The sequence below is a fragment of the Desmodus rotundus genome, chromosome 13, assembly GCF_022682495.2.
Source record: "Desmodus rotundus isolate HL8 chromosome 13, HLdesRot8A.1, whole genome shotgun sequence".
NCBI lineage: Eukaryota > Metazoa > Chordata > Mammalia > Chiroptera > Phyllostomidae > Desmodus > Desmodus rotundus.
Genome location: NC_071399.1, coordinates 34437328 through 34445707, shown reverse-complemented (window position 1 = coordinate 34445707; position 8380 = coordinate 34437328). Strand labels below are relative to the sequence as shown.

Genomic DNA, 8380 nt, shown 5'->3' with positions numbered 1-8380 from the left:
TATAACTGGTGAGATTTCTTTGTCACTGACTTTGAATTTCCAAGTATGATCTCCTTTAGAATTTTCAAACACTAGACTCCATTCTCTTGTTGATTTCTTCAAGATGCCACACCTCTTCTCAAAACCATCCTGCCTTTTGTTTTAGTAATTGTTTGTTCTATTATTATTAGATATAGTTAATATTAAGGGTAAATTTACTCCAACTCTTAAAAGTTATTGTTTTAATGAGGTTGAGACAAACTACTCTCTATATTAACAGGTAATTATGGTTTGCAGCAAACATGAGTGAAACATTTTATTAAAGCATGCTCTATATTGTTTATTATGGAGCAAACATACAACACTATATTTATTCTACCACAGTAAGTATGAAGTACTAAAGTAATACAAAGGTAGCATTGCCTTTCAGTTCCAAACAGAAATTGATTTATATGTAGTTTGTGAACATAGATGTGAAAAAAGAAACAAAATGAAATTAAGATTATGCAGTTAAATTTCAAAATATGTGCATTAATATTTAATGGAATAACCTATAGGTATTGATGTTAAACAGTTTTAAAAATCCTACCATCCTACCTCGGGCTAAGGTAAAAAAAAAATCCTTAACATTTTGAAAAATAACAAATCACAAAGCCAGATACTTTTTCAAAGCCTTTCAAAAACTTGAGATAGTATGAAAAATTCTGTAACAATGACATAGAATCTATGGTACTAGAATGAAATAGTGTTGTTTTATCTAAATTTAGCTTAATCTCTTCCTCCAGTGAAACCCAACACAAAGCTTAGACTGTCTGCCATATGTAGTTGACTAGTCATCTCGTGCTTGTATGACATCTCTATTAAGATTATAAATTCCCTGAGGACAGTTATCCCCTTAGGTAATTTATTCCAATACATTCACAAGTTTGATCTCAGTTGTCACTCAAAAGGACCAAGAAGATTTCCAAAATTAAAAATTAGAACCCAATTAATCTTCAGCATAACGTCAACATGTTTCATATTTCCTGTAGTGAGCCAAGAAATTTTGGAAGGTGACATCATGTCTGCGAAAATGTCACACCCGGCAGGAAAGATTCTTTGACTAATTAGACTAGCCCTTTGAGGTGATACTGTGCAGAAAAAATGTTGAAAATGTGCAGTTGTCCAAAAAGGATAGAGCAGTTCACTTTTTCCCACATTACACAGTATTTGAGATCCATTGTTGAAGAACTCACAATCCTGAAAAATAATTGTTTTGGGGCACATATGCCACATAGATTAAAGGAATACTTATCTTCCTGCTTTCCAGTACATTGTATCACAGAGTGAGAAAAGAGAATAATAACTACAGATCTAATAAAAATTAAATGTAGCAAATGGTTGTTATCCTTGTTAGAATGACCAATGAATTTTTGGTCCTTTCCAATTGTAGAAGCTGAGCACAAATCAGCATTTCCTTTCATGCTAATTGTTCTGGGACAAGACTGAAAAGATAATCATTACTTAACTGAAGTTAAAAAGGCAGACATCTGGAATCTCAATAAAATATTATTGTATATTGTGGTTTATTTATATATTTATTTACTGTTGTTCAAGTACAGTTGTCTCCATTTCCCCCCCACCAATTCCCCCACCCCAGCCATCCCAACTTCCCATCCTCAATCCTATCCCCCCACCCTTTGGCTTTGTCCATGTGTCCTTTATGCATGTTCCTGACAACCCTTCTGCCTTTTCCCCCATTATCCCCTCCCACCTCCCTTCCGGTTACTGTCAATTTGTTCTTAATTTTAATGTCTCTGGTTATATTTTGCTTGCTTGTTTGTTTTGTTGATTCCACTTATAGGTGAGATAATATGGTATTTGTCTTTGTGGTTTATTTAAAAATTATCAGTTTTTGGCTTTTGCATCTCGACCACCAGCATGCCATTCAGATTGAGGAAGACCTGAACAATTGAGAGCCACATGAGCCATGGCCACAGACACATCAGCAAGCACAGGAAGCACCCAGGAGGCTGATGGAAAGTTGGTGGCTTGCGTCATCACAGGATTGACTTTGACAAGTATTACCAGGGTTACTTTGGGAAAGTTGTATGAAGTATTACTTAAAGAGGGACCAGAGCTTCCGCCCCACTGTCAACCTTGATAAACTGTGGACCTCAGTCAGTGAGCAGACATGGGTAAATGCTGCCAAAACCCATACTGGAGCTGCTCCTATCATTGAAGCAGTGCGATCAGGCTACTACAAAATTCTGGGGAAGGGAAAGCTTCCAAAGCAGCCTGTCATTGTGAAGGCCAAATTCTTCAGCAGAAGAGCTGAGGAGAAGATGAAGAGTGTTGGTAGGGCCTGTGTGCTGGTAGCTCGAAGCCACACCGAGGGGAGTTCATTAAATTCTACAAGTGCTAAATAAAAAAATCAGTTTTTGGCTGTAAAATAGTATGTTTATCAAAATAAAATTAAATAAATATTTCTGTTAAAAACATTGTTTACTATTCATTTCATTACTAAAATAAACATGAAATAAAAACTACGGTTAACCCTGGCAGGTGTGGCTGAGTGGATTGAGCATTGGCCAGTGAACCCAAAGTTTGCCTATTTGATTACCAGTCAGGGCACATGCCTGGGTTGCAGGCAAGGTCCCCAGTTCAGGGTGTGAGAGAGGCAACTGATTGCTGTTTCACTCACCACCATCTTCCTGTTCCTCTCCTTCTCTTTCTCCCTCCTTTCCCCTCTCTCTAAAAATAAATAAATAAAATCTTTAAAAACACAAAAACAAAAAACAAGGGTTAATAAGGGATATTTTTTTCTCTAAGAACCAGTTTGCTCTTATAGGAATGATACCCCCCAAAACCATTTGTTTTACTCACTAGGCCCATCTCATTCTTTTAAGGAAATAAATACACTTTTAAAAATAGCATGTTTATATTTTGAAAAGCTTAAATAATTTATAAAATATATATACATGATGTATTCCCTGCTTTAGTTATATCATCTTTTTTATAAACTGAGGCTTCTTTGTGTATTACTCCCAAGCTTGTTTGTACTGATGCATAGACCCCTCTCCAAAATTTGGTCATATCTTTCCCACTACCTGCCGGCAGTTAAGTCTGCCTGTCTGACCCAGACTCAGTCCATAAGCTCAGAGCAGAGCTCACCACTTTCCTCTCCAAGCTTGCTTTTCCCTCATATTCTTGTCATATCTTCTTCTTAGCCTAGGCTCAATCTCCAGTCTACTTTAGTTCTGACTCTACAGTTTGTCTTATGCTCACCTGCTTCTTGATTCCATACCACTTTGTTTCAGTCCTCTAGCTCATGTTATCTCTTAACTCAATTATGAGAGTATTTTCATAGATGGTCTCACAAACTCCATTTCTTTCCTATTCTAATCAATCCTACCTATCATTTCCAGTTCAACTTCAAAGTACAAAAGTGTCCACTTATCTGTTCAGAAGTATCCCCTAGCGATCCATGTGCTAAGAGCAATGATAGCCCAAGTTCACTGCAAGTTTACTACTATGCCATAATCTAACTTTGTAGATTATTTTCTATGATGTCACTTCATTCTGCTTTCAAGCATCCACTCATGGGCTCTGCTGTTGCAGCAACTGGAACATGTGTCTTTGTCATCTGTAGATACTCAGATTCTCTACACCCTCAGGCTCTGCTCAAGTGCTACCTTTTCCATTAACCTTACAACCTTGAGTGGCTCTTACTTCTGAAATGAAATAGCAATGTAATGGAACTATTCTGTCACTTAACATTTTCCATCTTGTGCCATAGTCATTTCTGTATCAATTTCATCTTCCTTCCACCAGAACTAAACGTCTTGAAAAATGCTACCTTATTAATTTCTATGTCCCACTTTTCTTAGAAACTAAAAGAAGTTGTTTATTGAATTTATAAAGGCTGTATTTTGCATGTCATTATAGTGTATCATGTTTTAGCTCTAACAAAGACTTATAAATTAAATATTATTTTTATAAAGGAAATTGATTCTTCATTGTTTGTCTTATTGTTAGAAATAGTCAACTGAGAGAAAAACTCCTGCAGTGCCTTAATTGATCCAGTACAACTGTGACAAATAGAAAACCTACTGATATGTTCACATAGAACTCAAAGCACTCTGTTTTGCCTGAGATTTCTCTTGTACTTTTTACACCAGAATATTAAGCATTTTATAAAGCATAACCTTAAACTTATGAGATTGATTCCACCATCCGAATAGGAAAATTGAAATCATTATTTAATGGGCATATATCAAATGATACCAAAACATCATAATCACTGTGATTAAGAGTATTATGTGAAGAATGAAAATATATTGAATAGAAACTCTTAGCCATATGGGAAGGAAATGAGGTACTAATATATATAGGTTCAAATAAATCATGTCATAGTAGAATTGAAGTGGATTCTAACATTCATTACCAATCCTTCTCTCAGGGTAGAGATTGTGCTTCCCAAAATCCAGAGGAATAAACATTCACCCTCTTCTGGCACATTTTTAATAGTAAAAAACTAACAACATTTACAGCAGACCTTTATGTTACTTATATAATTCAAACAATTGTAAATGCCATCCTTTTAAAACTGGTCATACTCTGTCTCCAGTCCTACATCTCTAGAGCAATGTACATCTAGTACACTTCCGCTAAATACTTTCAAAGCTATCAAGACATTGTTTCCTTAATTCTCATGCAAGCAAGAAACCCCCTTTCTTTCTTCAGTAATTATTAGATGGTGTTATTTCCATGCCACACATCAACCTGGTCAATTTCCCTTAACACAGTCTGTTTTGTTTACTCATTTATTGAGGAGTTTGCAAGCATTAGACTCTAACATGAGGAGGATACAAAGACAGAGAAAGTAATTTATTTGCAAAGTAGCCTTCTTTATTTCTATGCCATTGTTACATTATAGTTGCACTGGGAATCTCAGATCATTTGTTTGTATCTGGAGAACTGCAGATGTGACAGCTAACTGAATTATGTGGGTCTGAGAATTTCTCCCAAAATGTGCCACTGGCCAAAAGTTCCAAGCAAAACTAATATTCAACATAAAATCCCAGTGAAAGTTTTAAGCATATCCTATATATGCAAACAAATACTATGTTGCTCAGTGTATGTGTGTGGCCTATATGTAAAATAAATATACAGTGCTACCTTTTAATATTCATCCTACATATGATAAGGTAAGAAAAAATTCTGTGCCATGTGTTCATTCCTGATTTTGATTTGACCACCTGTACTGTGAGAGTGAGTCCAACAGTTGGCAAAAGGAGTCAATTTGAGCATAAGAAAACACCCAAGTGTGGCTAGATTTTGCAGAGGAAGGGACGTTTTCCAAAGATCACATAACATGATATGTGTACCCAGTCTTGGGGATGGAAACCAGTTATATATTCTAGCTTCTACTATTTTTTAAGCCAAAGCAGAGATGTGATGAGTCTAACTCATAAAAATTCAGGAGAATATGTATATATACATATATACATATATATATACATATATATATTTTTTTTAACAGATGTGCTGGCCTGCTATTTCAAATAGTTGAATTAGAGTAACTTGGAAGTATAAACCCAGATCCCTGACTACTTCTCTGAAGTCAATCATATAAATGATTTTAATTACCTCTGCAGAAGTGGAAACTATAGAACAAAGATTTTGGTTTTATCACACTTTTAGCTGCTACTGCTAGATTTCTGGGCACAGGTATATGGCAAGTTAGGTTTTGAACTTGAAACTTTCATTGGCCTGGTAGTGAAGCCTCTGTTCAGACCATATTGCGACACAGCTCTAATTTCTAATGCCATTCTTTGTTTCTCTGCCACCTTCAACACTGAGTATGTTCTCTTTGCATTCTCCCTTCCTCAACATCAAAAGGAGGAAGCTAATAAACTCATAAAATTATGTTAATGATTTGTAATCCCTCCCAGCACTGCTTGCATATTTATAGAGGTCAGATGTGTAAAACACTCATCTCTTGGGGTAGAATTTCCGGTATGATTGGCAGAATAGATTGCATTCTAGGTCCCTTTCCTGTCACAGCTCACCATGGACTGCTCTCAACTTTGCCTATAAGCAAGGACAGCTCTGAAGACCGTCATTGTATAGGATTCATAAGATGAAAACCATTATTTTAGGTGTTTAGGTTATAAGGATGGCTAAATAGTCATATATAAGAATACTCCAAAGTGTCCTTATCATTAAAATATTCTCTTTCTTCCCATAAACATGCAGTGGACATTTCATTCTTTGCTGACAGTACCACAATGTCCTTTGACCTGGTTGAGCAACAAGATTACCAGTAAAATAAGTTTAGGCCTGTGACAGTGCTCTGACCTCTCTGCTTTTAAAACACTCCACAGATGCATTTGGTCCACACACGGAGCATGAACCACCGTCAGGGAACTAACACGGTTCTTGGTAAACTAAAGATGATGAGATTTGACCTATGATTATGACTGGGTTTCTTCAGGAGCCAAATACCCTGGTCCAGCTTACAACCCTTCATGAGTGAAATGTACCTCTCAGTGTGATTTACCATGTGGTTTCCCAGCCACCCCATTTTAACCAAACTTGAATATGCTTTTTGATTTTAAAAATCATAACACAGATGAAAAAAATATACCAGTATCAAAGTCTTCCAAAACATGAAGCTAAGAGTCATATTCAAGGGGATGTTTTATCATTTTGAACATTTAAAAAAAGGTATTTAAAATAAAAACAAGATAAAAAACATTTTAAAAATAAAATATTTACCTCCAGAGAACTAGGCTGTTGGTGTTTGGATTGTGCTGAGCTATACAGACAGGTTTTGTTATTTTTTCCTGCTTGTCTTTTGGACTGGAGATAGAATGAGCTACCTTTCACTTTGCAGGATAATGACCAACCAACAGAGCCACACCAGTCAGGGCAAAAGGATTCTATTAACATGTAAACCAGATTACGTCTGTTTTTTGCTTAGTTCCCCCAATGGGCCCCTTATTTCTCTCACCCTAAATATCAGGTCTTCACAATGGCCTATAAGGCCCCATTGTGATCTGGCTCTGGATACCACTTCTATTCCTGGATCTGCTCTCCAACACCCACTCCTTCTGCTGCCCCTGCCTTTCTTGTCCCTTCATTTCTTCCCCAAACAGCTTCGAGTATTAATTAATCACTAAATTTAGGCTTCTGTTCAAATGTCATAAGACTTTTCTTGACCAGCCTATCTGAAATCTCTCACAAACCATCACTCTTTGCCACACTCCCCATTCTCACTTACATAGCACTTAACTTTGGCTGAAATATGGTTATTTGTATATTGTCTGCCTCTCCCCCACTAGAATTTGAGAGTGGATGATGCAGTCACTGTGATGCAGTGTCTGTGATGTTGTGGCTGAACAAGACAAATTCACACGAACTACTGAGTCCTGTGGAGGAAAAGGGACGGCAGAGCCACTCTCTCAGGGGGAGAGCGTGCCAACCCTTGTCTTGAGAGACTTTTATTGCTTTTCTGGGCCCATTACATTGAGGATGGTCCTTATTTACTATGCACAGGTTCCCTTTAGGTGGTTACCTTTCACAGAAAACAAACGGGAGGGTGTTGCTAATTATTACATCAAAAAGGAAGGATATTTACAAATATAAAGGAAAAAGTGGTTGAACTGGTTACACTCATCTGTGGGAGGTTTAGCATAGATTTTAGGAAGTTACTTTAAAAATATGCAGTAAATGTTTGCTGCCTCAATTCAGGATGAGGGAGTTTTAGCAAAAAGCAAGTCTCAAAGCGGCCTAGGTACAATTCAGGCCTGATTCCTCACAGGAAAACCTATCCATGGGCATGGGTCCTGTGTGCTGGACCTCGCTTTCCACTGGCCTTTCCAAGTGGGAGCTGGGCGCATGCCACTCAGGACGGTCTCCTGTAAGTGGGAACTATGACTCTCATTTACTTCCATTTTTTAAGGTTCTATATTATGTTCAACACATAGTAGATGTTCAGTAATAGTTGATTAATGAAATAATGAATGAAACAACCATTCTATATGCATAATTTCATTTTAACTTTTTTAACAATGTTGTGAGTCAGTATTATTAACCCTAAGCTCAGAAAGTTTAGGAAATTTGTCTGAGAAATGAACACCCAAATAGTGGAATAAGTGATACAAATGTAGGTGTGAGTGCCCACCTCTGAAGTCTGGGCTCTGGGCCACCCAACTCTGCTGACTAGTGCAGACAAGAGCAAAAATCACCAATGTTTTTGCAAGTTCAGCTGCTTATTGGTAAAATTCCCTTCTGTTTATGAGTATTATGTATAGAAACCTTCAAAAGAAAAACAAAAATCTTTTGGAATTTTAAGGTTTCTCCAAACCATCCATAGATTCTTATGTCTAACTTAATTGATGGCCTTCCAAAGGAA

The 8380-nt window shown here is 36.8% G+C and overlaps 1 pseudogene; it reads left to right on the top strand.

The window, feature by feature from the left end:
* Positions 1 to 1899: 1899 nt before the first annotated feature.
* Positions 1900 to 2387, top strand: LOC112321454 (large ribosomal subunit protein uL15 pseudogene; annotated as a pseudogene).
* The last annotated feature ends 5993 nt before the right edge of the window (positions 2388 to 8380 follow it).